Here is a 15,421-nt window from a genome sequence, read left to right as displayed (position 1 = left end):
AGAATTAAGTGTTCGCTGCCTGACACCAAAATAAAACAGCACAGTTAGGGTATCATTAAAAAATACCTAAAACCAAACCTTTTTACTTTAGTTTTGTTTATTGTAGGGAAGGAAAGGAACCCCGGCCAGGTATTTATTGCTGTCTGTGGCCTGCTGGGGAGATTCAAAATTGCTGTTATCCTAGTGACAGAAAGTATAGGGAAAGCCAAACCCTTTGGTGCTATAAGAACAGAAATAGTAGGGAGATCTTCAAATGTAGACACATGTGCCAGTGACAACTAACATTGGATTTTCCCTCACTTTGGAGAGATTTCCTCCTTTTCATTTCTTGGTATGACTCTCTTACAGTAGGTAATGGGCAATCTCCTTTATAGGACACAGAGATTAAAAAACGAAAACAAAGAAAAAAACAGACAGGGGTATTAACAATTCCCAAAAGTGGAAAAAGTTTTGGCTGTAGACATATTTCAAGCATGGCAGGATTGCTTATATTACACAGTATACTTGTGCAAAATCTACTTATGACTCCGGTACTTCACCTGTAAGTGACTTTTTTGATGGACTAGAATTAGCTGGTATTGCTCATACAACTTTTACTGGTCACTGCAATCTGAACAACTAAATTACTGCTGACAAGCTGCTCTGGCACAACACAATTTGCACATTGTACTTTGCTGTAGAGTGTATTGCATACCTTGTATATTAGTCATATAGACAAACTTTTTAAAAGGTACTCCCTGCATTCAGTCGCTCTCCCAGTCTTCTACTCCCCTGTTCCCGATCCAGTTAGATATCTCTGACTGTATTGAGCTGCTTGTCAAAAATCTTCCTAGTTTGGCCTGCAGATGCCCTCTCAAATTCCATTAATTAGTATTAACTTCCAAGTACAAGTTCAAAAATAAATGAAATTGCAGAGATTTTTGACAAGCAGTCCAGCAATGTTTTATTTTGGACAAAGTGAAGAGGGAATAAAACCCAGGTAAACTCAGGTTGTACTGCTGTATGGGGGTCCACTGGAGAGATTGTCTCTCACTTTTTGTTCTGGGGACACACTTTTTTTTTTAAACTTAAAGTGGTCGTAACCATAAAATAATTTAAAAAAATGATCCTGTACCCTTAAAGCATGTTATGCAGCACAGTGCTTGTGCTGTGTAATTTGACCCCTTGTATAACCTAAAAAACCTGGCTGATCCTGCCTGGTTCTGCCCTACCCCCCTGTAAACTGGCCATGGTTTATCATGGCTGCTGAGCCCTGTCACAGTGGTCAGATTACGAGCCTCCGTCATTCGCTGTCTCTCCTCTGTCCTCTCTCCCCCCTCCCTCCCTGCCTGTCAGCTGTGTGAGTGCTGATCTCCTCCCCTCTTGCTGCTATCAAACTGCAGTGACATTCCTACAATCCCCTCTGCTATATTAAATAATGTCCCTAGTGTATGTGTTTTTTAAAAAAAAATGCCACTGTATACCGCATTTCATAGCGGCGCTCACGTGACTGGCTGCCTCTCTCCTCCTCTTCTCCCCTCTTCCTAGCTGATGTCAGCAGGGGTTTCTCAGCGCCGCCCACTGTAGCTGTCAGGTCGAGAAAGGAGAGAGGTCAGTGGCTGCAATTGATGGGCACAGTGGCTGCATTTGATGACACAGTGGCTGCATTTGATGGCACAGTGGCTTCATTTTATGGGGTACAGTGACTGTATTTGATGGGCACAGTGGCTGCAGTTGATAGCACAGTGGCTGCATTTGATGGCACAGTGGCTTCATTTTATGGAACAGAGGAGCTGCATTTGATGGGCACAGTGGCTGTATTTGATGGGTACAGTGGCTGCAATTGATGGCACAGTGGCTGCATTTTATGGGCACAGTGGCTGCAATTGATGTTTTTGTTTCAGTATTTTTCAGTTTGTTTGCGCCCCCCACCAAAATTTTTGAGCACCAGCCGCCACTGCTGGGATGGATGGATGGCACAATCCAGGACTCAGGGTTTTCTAAAATAACCAGGGCAGTCCACAAATGAAGCTCCTCTGCTGCCACTTCCAGCAATGTCTTCTCTACTTCATACCACATGGAACTTCATGCCTGTACCTGACATCCTGTTTATTTTGAGATAAAAATAACATTAATTGCAAAAAGTGTGTATTTGTTGCTACGCTCCTGTGTGTATTCTATAAATGACTGACCTTACCTGTAACCCTCAGGTCATTCACATTGTTTATGCTTGAAATTTGCTTGTGCAAACATTGATTAACTTGTTTTTTTTTTTTTTTTTTTTTTAAAGGGCTAAATAAAACTGCTGATATGCCTTCAAGTGTCAACAATCTTAAGACATTTGGAACTCAGGGTGCTGGATATGTGGAGACTACTGTATGTAATCTACAACGCCATATGATTGTGAATGAAAATGTATTTATTCTTCTGTGTGACTTTTTTGTATTTTTTGTATTGTGCTTTTTTAAAATCTGCTCTGTATTGCAAATATTTTTTATGACAATAAAATATGTATATTATATCAGTTTTTATGCTTACTTAAGGCTGAAAGATTATGCAGACGAATGAAAGCTAATAGAAGTAATATTTATAGCAAGGATGCTAAGGTCTCCATACATGAGAGATTGTTGCCTGAACATGTTCAGTGCAATTGTTTACCAGTGTGTTTTACCTGTAAAAATGTTTCAGAGATAAACATGTATGAAAGGCATCGAACTAAAATAAATGTGACAGCTTGAAAAATATCCGCTAATCCTTTTGTTTTTTCTTGAATTTCATTGTAATTAGTGCTTTGTACAGTGCCTTGCAAAAGTATTTACCCCCCCCTTAGCATTTTTCATGTTTTGTTGCCTCACAACCTGGAATTAACATGGATTGTTTGAGCATTTGCATCATCTAATTTATAGAACATGCCCACAACTTTGAAAATGTTTTTTTTTTTTTTTTTTATTGTGAAGCAAACAACAAATATGACAAAATAACAGAAAAAGTCAATGTGCATAACTATTCACCCCCCTAATGTCAATACTTTGTAGAGCCACCTATTGCGGCTATCACAGCTCCAAGTCGCTTTGGATAAGTCTCTAAGAGCTTGCCAAATCTTACCACTGGGATTTTTGCCCATTCCTCCTCGCAAAACTGCTCCAGCTCCTTCAAGTTGGATGGTTTGCGCTTGTGAACAGCAATCTTTAAGTCTGACCACAGATTTTCTATTGGATTGAGGTCTGGGCTTTGACTAGGCCATTCTAACACATTTACATGTTTCCCCTAAACCAAGTGTTGCTTTAGCAGTGTGTTTGGGGTCATTGTCCTGCTGGAAGGTGAATCTCCATTATAGCCTCAAATCAGACACCGATTGGTACAGGTTTTGCTCAAGAATATCCCTGTATTTAGCACCATCCATCTTTCCCTCAACTCTGACCAGTTTCCCAGTCCCGGCTGCTGAAAACATCCCCACAGCATGATGCTGCCACCATCATGTTTCACTGTGGGTGGATGGTGTTCTTTGGGTGATGTGATGTGTTGGGTTTGCGACAGACATAGCGTTTTCTTTGATGGCCAAAAAGTTCAATTTTAGTCTCATCAAACCAGAGCACCTTCTTCCATACATTTTGGGAGTCTCCCACATGCCTTTTTGCAAACTCAAAATGTGCCATTTTGTTTTTTTCTGAAAGTAATGGCTTTCTTCTGGCCACTCTGCCATAAAGCCCAACTCTATGGAGCGTACGGCTTATTGTCATCCTATGTACAGATATGCCAGTCTCCGCTGTGGAACTCTGCAGCTCCTCCAGGGTTACCTTAGGTCTCTGTGCTGCCTCTCTGATTAATGCCCTCCTTGCCCGGTCCGTGAGTTTTGGTGTGCGGCCGTCTCTTGGCAGGTTTGGTGTTGTGCCATGTTTTTTCCACTTGGTTATGATAGATTTGATGGTGCTCCTAGGGATCATCAAAGATTTGGATATATCATCAAAGATACTCCATGCTCAAAATCACATACAGGTACATGATTTCGCTCAGGAGGGCCAACCTGCCACAGTATATCTGCGTGGGGCGGTCAAGAACTAGTTAACGCTCAAACGGTTCCCCTAACCTAGCCCATAACCCAAATGCACCCATTAATCCAACTCCTAAATGTAAACCATAGCCTGACCTTTCCCCAAAACCTAATCTTTAAAAGGACTCCTTCCTGTGTTCATGCAGGGCAATGATATACCATGGTGGATTCTCCTTATTGCTTTCTTAGGATATTCCTTTATCCCACCCCCTTTCTTATATTGCAGTGATTTATTTGCTTTAGAGGTATCCCCTCCCAGCCGACGAATCGGTAACACCCTATTACTGGTTAAGCTCTCTCACCATTTAATTAAATTGGATTCAGATTAATTTTATCCGTATATCCTCTTGACCCCTGATCCTCTTTGGATCACCTGCATTTGGATCCTCCTTTTTACTTTGGCTTTATTGAAATAGTATGTTTTATTCCCTATCTATACCCACATTAGACAAAAGTGTAAATTGATTAAAAGACTGTACGAGGATATGGCATTTGTGATTGGTAATGAGTTTTATGACGAGATTAAAGCTGCATTTAATTTAGAAACAGTAGATACTGAGTTACAGGAACCAAGCAACATTAAACCATTATTTAAGGAGCATAAGGAGCGGGTGGTGCCTGCCACCCATTTACAAACTGAAAGATTTCTTGATAAATGGCGGAAAAAATTTATTGATCATGGGTTGGAGGTCATGAGACTTATTGTTGAGGAGGAAAAGCTACAATTGGAGACACTACAAACACAGATTGCTGAAAGCAGCAACAAGCTTGAACCCCTCAAAGAAAAACCTGATTTCGATAAACTCAACGATCTCCTCAAAAAAGAAATTGACAGGACCCAGAAAAATCTCAAATTCACCAAACAGTCTAAATTTAAAAGGGATCTTGACGACTGGGCTAGGGTGAGATCTTCGACCTTACTCCTAGAGGCAGCCGGAGTAGATCTCGGCAACGCAGATTTCCCTCACAACAAGGCACGAGTGGGGGTACCCAATCCTCTGAAAGTGAGGACGAGTCACACTACTCGGTAACTTTTTTAGAGAAGGACCTGCAGGACCAGGCAGACCTTCCCCAAACCAAGGGAATATTAAAAGAAGGAGTAGACACAACAGAAGGAGGAAGGAGAAAAGGAAAATGGAAGCACAGAGAAAGAAGGGAGCCGGTGAAAACAAACCGGGCGACCACCAGGAGTCAGAAGAACTCCTACTAAATAGTCCTATGCCAGCAATTGTTCCAACTGACATGACATGAAAGTCATCAATCTTTCTGAATTCCAACTTAAGGATAGACATCTAAATTTCCTTAGAAGGTGCTTATCCTTTTCACCTATATCAAAAATGGATCATTTTGAAACCTATAAGGATGCTTATTTTTGAGAAAGGTACACTACAAACTGTTATACTCAGGTAAACCTGCTATAGATCCTTCCCCCCAAGAGGACAATCAGTCTGACCAAGAAGGGTTGGATCAACTGGTATCCTTATTAGATGAGGGTGGACCATTGTGGGAAGATGATGAACCCCTAGCCATATTGCCTTCAAGAAGGAGCCCTAATCTTAAAACAAGATCAACGTCCATGCCCCAATTTTGTAAAAACAAGTGGTTGGGGGTGTTCCTTGACTTCGTCCAGGAGGACCTCCAAAAAGTCAACTGGATGGCGATAGGCAGTGATAACCTTATGAAAGATGAACGTAAAGCTCTAACTGAACTTCAAAATGATGAGAGTGTGATTATAAAACCAAGTGACAAAGGAGGTAATGTGGTGCTCTTGTCGGCCAAGCTGTACGAGAGGGAAGTAAGTAGATTGTTACCAGATAGCTCAACCTATAGCAAATTAGATTTAAATCCTTTCCAAGCACTAGTGGCCCTTATTAATGATAAGTTATCTTGGGTGCTCGAGGCTGATCTAATCACCAAAAAAAGAGTTCAATTATCTGAGAGTGGAGGACTTCAACATTCCCACGTTCTACATCATCCCCAAGATCCATAAAAACAAGGAGGACCCCTGGGCACCAAATTGTCTCAGCAAATAGGGGTCCACTTGAAAGAGTCGGTAAATATATTGACTCCCTTATAAAGGACCTTGTAAATACCTTACCCTCACTGGAGATGTGCTCAACAAAATTGACAATGTGGCCTTCCCTGGGGATGCGCTGTATACCTTCCCTGGGGATGCGCTGTATACCTCTATACCACATGAGTGGGGGATCTCTGTGGTGTTTTTTACTTTTTGGAGAAACATTACCCCACCATGGGTGCTCAAAACGAGTTTATTATCAAATTGTTGGATTTGGCTTTAAAACACAACTATTTTCAATTTTTTATGAAATAGCTATCAGCAACAATGTGGTACTTCCATGGGAGCACCTTGGGCACCTGCCTATGCTTGCCTCCACCTTGGATGGTGGGAGGAGGAGGTGGTATATGGATCGCCGATGTACCTTGGCCACACTCGCACCTGGCTAAGGTACATCAATGACATTTTGATGATATAGGAGGGTTCCACTACTGAATTAAAGGCATTTATGGATGAGCTAAACCATAACTCCAGGAACATACGTCTTACCTTTGTGGTGGACCCTCAAGAGATATAATTCCTTGATCTCTCCATTAGGTTGGAGCATGGCAGATTGTTAACCAAAACTTACAGGAAAGCTACAGCTGCTAATACTTTATTATTGGCAGATAGCCACCACCCTAGACCACTTGTCAAAGGCATTCCGGTGGGCCAGTTCTTGAGAATGCGCAAGAACTGCTCCACCGAGGAAGATTATCATTGTGAGTCCGATATGTTATACCGTCGATTCAGGGAGAGGGGTTACTCTCACCGTACCCTGAAGCGGGCAAGGAAAATTGCTGGATCTAAAACAAGAAAGGATCTTTTATCGATCCGTGATCCTGCCAGCAGTGAACAAGAGGAACCGGACAGATTAATTATGCAGTACGGTGACCAATGGAACCAGATTGGCTCCATTCTTCTGAAGCACTGTTATATTCTGACCCGTCCAAGCGGCATGGAGGATATTGTAAGATCTAGGCCACATATGGTCCCAAAACGTGCCAGGAACCTAGACGACATATTGGTCCAGTCTGGCTTTGTAAAAACATCTAATAGGAACTGGCTCACTGATATGCCCAGACTTAATGGAATGTTCCCTTGCGGTCACTGTGGAATTTGCCGTCATGTTGATCAAACATTTTATCAACTGCGCTACTGCACGGGTACTGTATATCATTGAGTGCCCGTGCAAAAAATGATATGTTGGTAAAACAAAACGTCCACTCCGAATCAGAATCAGTGAACACCTAAAAAGCATATGCTTGAAGGAGGAGACACCAGTCGCACAACATATCATACTGTGCCATGATGGTAAACCCACTGGCCTGAGATTCAAGGGATGTTTTGCCCTAGATTTGTCAGCTCGTGGAGGTGACAATGACAATGTTCTACTTAAAAAGGAGAAATCCTGGATTTTTAGCCTTAACACTTTACAGCCTAATAGCTTAAATAATGAGCTAAGCCTCAAGGTTTTCCTTGAACCTTAGCACAATCACTAATCCAAGATAATTTTTGGGACCTATAAATCCCATTCATTCAGCCTAAATTCACAATCTAAATTTAATTATAATTAAGATCCTTCACCAAAGGTCATGGGTGAAATTGTGATTTTAGCATTATCTATTTGCACAGCCTTTACATGATCAAGGTTTTAGGTGGAAGTCCTGTGCAAATATATAAAATCCTTATATCAATTTACTTTTTCTTGCTTTTGTCTTTTTTTAAATCATGCAATATGTTTTGTCACCACAAGATGGCCTCGAAACAGTATTACAGCATGGTAACTGCTGATTGGACACTGGGTCCTTTAAAATGACTGGGACAATTCATGTCATATGTCTTGAAAAAGTGCACGGTTGTGTGTGCGAAATGCATCGACGGAGGGAGTGCCAGACTAGCCTCAAGCTCTGCCATACGCCCCAGCAATTTTGTGTGGCTTTGCCGCACTGTCATCTTCCTTTGCTTTCTATAGATAAGCCTGCTGATTACTGAACTCACGAGCCACCGTAGTTCACTTCCCGGTCAGCTGATCAGCAACTCCCATACACAGTCAGGACACTATGGATCACGCTAGCACATCCTTGCACGGATACTTTTCACATTTCAAATAATGCAGCAGCATTCACCTTCATCTCAGCGATTCCTGGGGAAGCACGGACCTGACTAAATGGAGACACTACAACGGAGTGGTGAGAGCCCCTGGGCTGTATCATGTGTTTGCCTTCCCTTCCCATACCTGTTCCCCTTTATATATGAAATGAACACTGAGATACATTCAAATATACTGTACACTTATCAGCTGTGTTAATGTGCCTGATTATACTTGCAGTACTGCATGAAATTACTGTGCTTAAAGGACTTGTTCATCTAATTTTTTGATCGGCCTGTTTTAGACCCGAGACGCTTATCTATGCATAACATTCGATCAACCTACAACTACTATTATATCTGAGATCCGGGACACTTATCTATGCATACCATTCGATCAGCCTACAACTACTACTATATCTTTTTGCTTTAACTTCCATTTATTAACTCTCCAGGCTTTCCATCAACTAACGGACACTGGTCCCAATATTTAGTCTCTAATGGATATCTAGCCATGAGTATACTAGCATATCTAGGTTCCATATTATCCATGTGAGAGATATATGTATATATATATATATGATATTTTTGGCTGAATACCAAAGCAGCACCATAGAATAACATTGTGTACTGGGTGTGCATGTGCAGTGTGCATGGGGTTTCAAGTTCTGGCGCCATTTTGTGACAACGTTGTCCAATTGTATGTGTGTGTTTCTTTTTATTGTTGAGTATTTGGATAAATTACTCCACATTAATGCCATTTTTTGTCATTTTTTTGTGTTTTTTTAAAATACTATTTGAAGATCAATAAAGCTTGTTAGATATTTCCAATGATATACTGTGGTGGAGTCTCCTTATTGCTTTCTTGGGATATTCCTTTATCCCAACCCCCTTTCTTATATTCCAGTGATTTATTTGTTTTGGAGGTATCCCGTCCCAGCTGACTAATCGGTAACACCCTATTACTGGTTGAGCTCTCTCACCATTTAATTAAATTGGATTCAGATTAATCTTATCCGTATATCCCAAAGTATAATGCTCACAAATTTTCTTACCTCCACAGCAGCATATAGTCAGTTTTTCTTTATACCCTGATACTGGGTAAATCAATAAGCCACTACCTATCTCGCATGTTATAGCATTGGTGCCTCATAATTGGCCCAGCGCTGTCAAATGGGAGCAGGAAAGCAGTCTGTAGCACTGTGTAAGCTTCAATGAGTCTATTTTCTTTCCCTGATCCAGGGGCCAGAGTGGCAAGGGAGTGGGAAAAGGTGAGTACATGCTGTTGAGGAAGGGAGAAAAATGTTCCTTTCGATTTTACCTGCATAAGCAAAGGAAACTGTTACTTTTGGGGCTCGTTTACACTTGCTTCAAAATGTGGCATTGGGCACGCTTTTTTAAAGCACTCTGAATGCCAATCAAAGCACCTGCCACTAAATAAAATGGTTACCTTACAGTCATGTTCACATGATGTGTTTGCTTTGCTTAGCCTTGCTTCAAAAATTATATCCCATGTAACTGTCTTGGTGCTTCAAATCATCTCCAAAGCCTCCAAAGAAGTCTATGACAACGCTCACTTGCAGCACCTGAAGCTTTTGATGGACTTTTATTCAGCGTTAGCTTCGTTTTGTTTTGGAGGTAATGCAAGTATGAGATATCAAAAAACTAAAGAGTGTGAATAAGCAAATAAAGATAAATAACTAAATAAATAATGAAAAAATGTCATACATCCAGAATTATTAAATAATCACAATACCTAATAGTGCATATATACATAAAATATTTACATGCGTGACAAAAAATCAAAAAAAGTCCTTTTTCCACATGTGTTACACACAATAATCAAAAATAAAGTCCAGTAAATGTTTTTTTTCATACAGAAAGTCCAGTGACCAAACACTCCACCGGATGAAAGCTGAAAGCTGAAAACCTACATCAAAATTACCTTCAGTACCTTACTATTGTGCACCAATTATCAAATCAATGTACCACTATTGCTTACCAGATAGTTAGACCTCAAAAGCTCAAAGGTCTAACAGTGCTTAACCTCCCTGGCGGTATGATTATTTCAGATTTTAGGTGCTGAAAGCGGTGCCATTATTTTGCATGGAAATTTGGTGTTTTATATTGTAGGCCTGTAATTCTTAGGAAAAACTCACTGAAATCTGTCCAAACAAGAGTCTAGTAGACATCCTAGGGATGATAAAGTTTGAAACACAAAATCATAAATTATAATATAATAAATAACTATAAATAATAACAAATAATAATATAATAGTAATACTTTTTATTCAATACATTTTAGTAAATAATATAATCAAAAACACTGCCATTTTTTTTGGCCAAACAAGAGTGCAATATTAGTAGTCATATTGCTTCAGTAAATGTCCCGGGTATGGAAAATTTTAAAACATGGTACAGCACAAAGTCCGACGTCACAGTCAGGAGAGTAGAACCGGGTTTCTTTTCTGATTTTCCTTCCAGTGTCGTCATGCTTAGAGCAGCAAACCACACACATCCTTGTGGGTGCTGACATCTTGGTCCATAAAGTGACGACCAGTCAGGCGTTCTGGGTTCACAACGCCAGCAGCACGATGTCCAGATCTATTTACAGTGGTTGGTGTTTGGTGCTTGAGAAATATAAGTTCAGCAACTTTCCAAACAAAGTTCACATGAACCACAGGCCTGTCACTCTTTTTTTTTTTTTTAGAAGAATGAACGCATTCCATAGGCACTGTTCAAGAAGATGCCTGAAGATTTTTTTGTAATATTTTTTTGTTGCTTTCTCATAGCAGGATAAAAAGTCATGGCCTGGTCAGCTCTGTTTACACCTCCCATGGTGTTGTTGTAGTCCATCACAACTTGTGGTTTGATTATGTCTTTTCCACCTTTTGTGTGTACCATGACAGTAGAGATGTTGTGAATAGTACTCATTGGGCTCACATTTTTTTTGTTGCGCCATCTCAGTGCCATCATTTTGCCTTTCTGCCAGGCAACTATTTCTCCTGCCTTGAGCTTTTTATTGCCAAAGGTTGGCGGCATGTCACGGCGGTTAGCTCTAACGGTCCCATATGCATCTGTCTTGTGCTGTAGAAGGAACTCATAGAGTTCTGGAGAAGTGTAAAAATTATCTGTGGTTACACAGTAGCCCTGATTCAGCAATGGCTCAATCAAAGTAAGAGCGGAAGCGGTTGCCATTCCATAATTACTGAATCTTTTGTTGAATTTGGTTCCTTTCCCGTTGTAAAGGACCGAATTCCATATGTAACCAGTGGTGGATTCACAGAGCATGAATGATTTTATGCCAAATCGTGCTCTCTTAGACGTGATATACTGTATCCAGCTGAATCTTCCTTTGTAGGCCATTAGACTTTCGTCGATACTGACATCTCTATCTGGTACATAGGTCTGCTGGAAATTTTTCTGAATAATTTGATATACCTCCCAAATCTTTTTCAGTTTTAGAGCTGGATGAGAAGTCTCATCAAATTATTTATTATTTTGAAAATGCAGATATTTCATTATCAAAGAAAATTTGTACTCCGACATGACCATGCCAAAAAAAGGAGTGGCTAGTAATTTGTTGGTTGTCCAGTACCATTTCTGCAGGGGTTTCCCCACCACTCCCTGAAGAATAATTAGGCCCAGAAACTTCCAGATGTCCTCTTTGGTCACTGGTTCCCACTTTCTGCTCCTTGAAAACCTCTGAGGTATAGCAGCTTGTTGCTCCTGGTACTGATTTGTCTCCGTAACAATTTTTTCTATAACCTCATCGGTCAAAAAGAGTTGGAGGTATCCCAAGGGGTTGTCATCTTCAACCTCCACTTTGATACCAGGTGCTCCAGTAAACGGGAATCTTGGAGGAGCTGCGTGCCCTGTACCGCAGTCAATCGAGCACTAAGTCTGTGCATCACTGGACACAGTGGCAGGATCATAGCTGAAATCGCTTTCCGTGCCTGATGACGAACTTCCCCACAAATCGCTATCACTCACTTCTGCAAGCGATTCTGTATCACTGTCGCTGTTTTCCAGCAGATCATATGCCGCTTTCGAAGTAGAGGTGCGCTTTTTTGATGCCATGGTCATTCTGCAGTTTCCAGACAGAAAGTACAGTAAAACTGCAGGCAGGGGCACTAGACAAAGCACTGGGGGGGAAACTAAGGTCAGTTTTATTTTATTTAGTAATGTAATCCAATAGGATTACAATTCATCAGTGTGTTTGTGTTTTATACATTTTGAATTTGCCGCTAGTTCCACCCCCCTGCATCGTGACGCTCACAGGGAACGGAAGCCAGGGCACCCAGAGCACACAGTGCATCGGGCGGAAGATCCGGTCCCCGTATACAGCGGGAGTACATCGCGGGATCCCGGGGACAAGGTAAGTGACCTCTTCCAGGATCCAGCGATGCGATCCCGAGTGTGGCTCGGGTTACCGCTAATGGTACTGAAATCTCACCCCAAGCCACACTCAGGAATACCACCAGGGGGGTTAAGGGAGAAATCCTAGACATGGATGGATGGTGGATGCTCACTCTCACAGATTAGCCTCTCATCTATTTGTTCGGCTCCAAATAGATCACATCACAGGCACCCAGTAGCCAGACAGTTAACTATTTCATAAAAAAAGGAAGGAAAATCTCCCATAGTGCAATACCTTAATAAAAAAACTTTTATTTAAAATAGGCAGGCACTCACATCCAAGACAAACAATATACAGCTGTCAGGGCTGGGCTCAGCCCTTCCTTCTCTAAGCTGGCCTCTCAGCTGTCAGTTAATTGCCAGCTCTTATCTCTCCACAGTGACTCACCTATTGATGATTTCCTGCTCGTCAGTCCTACTTACTTAAACCATCCAGCTCAGATGATATCTGCCTTCACCTGGTCAACATCACAGAGACTTTCTCCTGCGTTCCTGTTAAAGACTTGCTTGGCTGACGTTCCTTCTGGCTCCAGATCCTGCTTGATGTTCCACTAAGCTGATTCCTGACTTTCTGGCTTGTCTGACTATCCGTTCCAGTTACCGAACTTTGGATATGTTTTGATTACGTTTATTCTATTTACTTTTAATATTAAATAAGTGTAATTTAACTGTACTTCTGTCTCGGTCTGATTCATGGTTTCTGACAACAGCATGTCAGAAACCCTGTCAGGCGTGTTGACGTTACTACAATAGCTCAGTCCTATGTGCTTTTCATCCGAAAGGATGTCCTCGTGGGAACTTAAGGAGGTATGAGATATTCCAGGATGAACTGGGAAAACAACAAGCGAACCAGAAAGAGCTTATCAGCAGTCACTTCTGGTTCATGTGTGTATATATACTGGCAATGTCTGGTGCAGACATCACATCTGGTGTGCAGCATGGAGCAGCAGGAAGGTGAGTGGGGTCTGGACTGGAGCAGAGCAACTAGCAGAAGGCATGCAAGGTGTGCAACATGGGAACACTATAGCAGAAGGTGAAACGGGGACTGGAGACAGAGACCTGAGTGGCAGAGGATCAACAGAGCTGGGGTACCAGAGCAGATGTCACACGTGGTGAGCAGCATGGGAGCAATATATGAGGTGAACGGGGACTGGAGAGAAAGGAGGATCAGCAGAGCTGGGGATCACTACTGACCGGGGTATCAGCAGAGCTAGGGGTACTACTGAGCAGAGGATGTGCTGAACAAGGGTACTAATACACTAGGTGTCTGCTGAACAAGGGTACTAATGAGCTGAGGACTTGCTGAACAGGGATACTTGTGATGTACAACTATTAATATAATATGTAGTCATGGACTTTGCATGGATATATAGAATAGAAACTGAGTACCATACCACCATTAGGTAAGAACAAATGGCTGAGTCTGTTCTTGGATATGGTACAGTTGGTCCTAAAAAGAATAGACTTGGCAGCGAGAGTCCACGATAATCTGTCGCAAGAGGAATGACATGCAATCAGGGAATTGGTTGAAGCCAAACAACTTGTCATTAAAAGAACCAACAAGGGCGGCAATGTCGTCCTGTTAGATAAGATAAAATATGAGAGAGAAGTCAATCGACTCCTGGGTGATAAAAGAACATATAGAAAATTAGCAACAGACCCCTTTCCAAAACTAGTGGCGGATCTAAAGGTGAAACTTAAAATGGCTAGGGAGGAAGGCCTTCTCAGCATACGTGAATTTAAATATCTTAGTGTAAACGAGTTTAACATGCCAACATTCTACATCATCCCTAAGGTACACAAGTCTTTAGAGAATCCTCCAGGGAGACTTATAGTATCAGCAATCAAAGGGCCACTGGAAAAAACAGGGAGATATCTCGACTCTAAGTTAAAAGAAATGGTAACTAGACTTAAATCCTATGTGCAGGACACACGTGATGTCCTGGCACGGATGTCCGAATTAAAAATAGATGAGGAGATATAGCTTATAGGAATAGATGTAGAATCTCTCTACACCACAATCCCACACGAGTGGGGGATAAAAGCGGTAGAGACGTTCCTCGAGAGATATTACCCTGAATGTGGGCCTCAGAATTAGTTTTTGGTCGACCTACTGACTTTTGCCCTTGACAATAAGTACTTCCAGTTCCTTTCAAGAGTCTATAAACAGACCGAAGGAACCTCTATGGGAGCCCCATGGGCCCCGGCATATGCGTGCCTGCATCTGGGGCTATGGGAGGAGGAATTATTTTGACCTCGCCGATATACCTGGGCCATGTACACAAGTGGCTCAGGTACATTGATGATGTGCTGATGGTGTGGAAGGGTGAGGCCAAATCACTAGAAGGATTCATTGGTGCACTAAATGACAATGATCGAAACATTTAACTTACCTATGTTTTCGATAGAGAGCAGATCTTCTTCCTTGATCTATGGATCAGCATTGATGATACCGCCCCAGTGACATGCACGTCCCACAAGAAGACAGCAGTAAATACGCTACTAAAAGCAGATAGCCACCACCCTAAAGGGTTGAAGGATGGTTTACCGATGGGCCAGTTCCTCCGTTTGCTCCAATCTGATAGATTACAAACGGGAGAGTGATGACCTTTTCAATCAATTTCGAGAGAGGGGTTATTCCCATAAACAGCTTTGAAGGGCTAAACAAAAAGCAGCTTGCTATTATAGAAATTACCTCTTAAAAAGGAAACCTTCAAAAAATGAGATGCAGGAGCCAGACCCCGTGAGAATAATAAACCGGTTTGAGGAACAGTGGAATGCAGTGAGGGATATCCTCCACAAGCACTGGGGTATACTGACTAGCA

The 15,421-nt window shown here is 41.7% G+C and overlaps 1 protein-coding gene across 1 annotated transcript in view; it reads left to right on the top strand.

The window, feature by feature from the left end:
* Positions 1 to 2,882, top strand: part of SPATA6L (spermatogenesis associated 6 like) — a 112,086-nt gene extending 109,204 nt beyond the window's left edge. Inside the window, exon 14 of the mRNA XM_073634966.1 lies at positions 2,270 to 2,882. The gene's annotated coding sequence lies outside the window, so the exon portion shown is untranslated. The remainder of the gene's footprint in view (positions 1 to 2,269) is intronic.
* Positions 2,883 to 15,421: the final 12,539 nt, after the last annotated feature.

The sequence above is a fragment of the Aquarana catesbeiana genome, linkage group LG01, assembly GCF_042186555.1.
Source record: "Aquarana catesbeiana isolate 2022-GZ linkage group LG01, ASM4218655v1, whole genome shotgun sequence".
NCBI classification, from domain to species: Eukaryota; Metazoa; Chordata; class Amphibia; order Anura; family Ranidae; genus Aquarana; species Aquarana catesbeiana.
The sequence above is the reverse complement of the archived record's forward strand: the minus strand, read 5'-3'. Positions and strand labels throughout refer to the sequence as shown.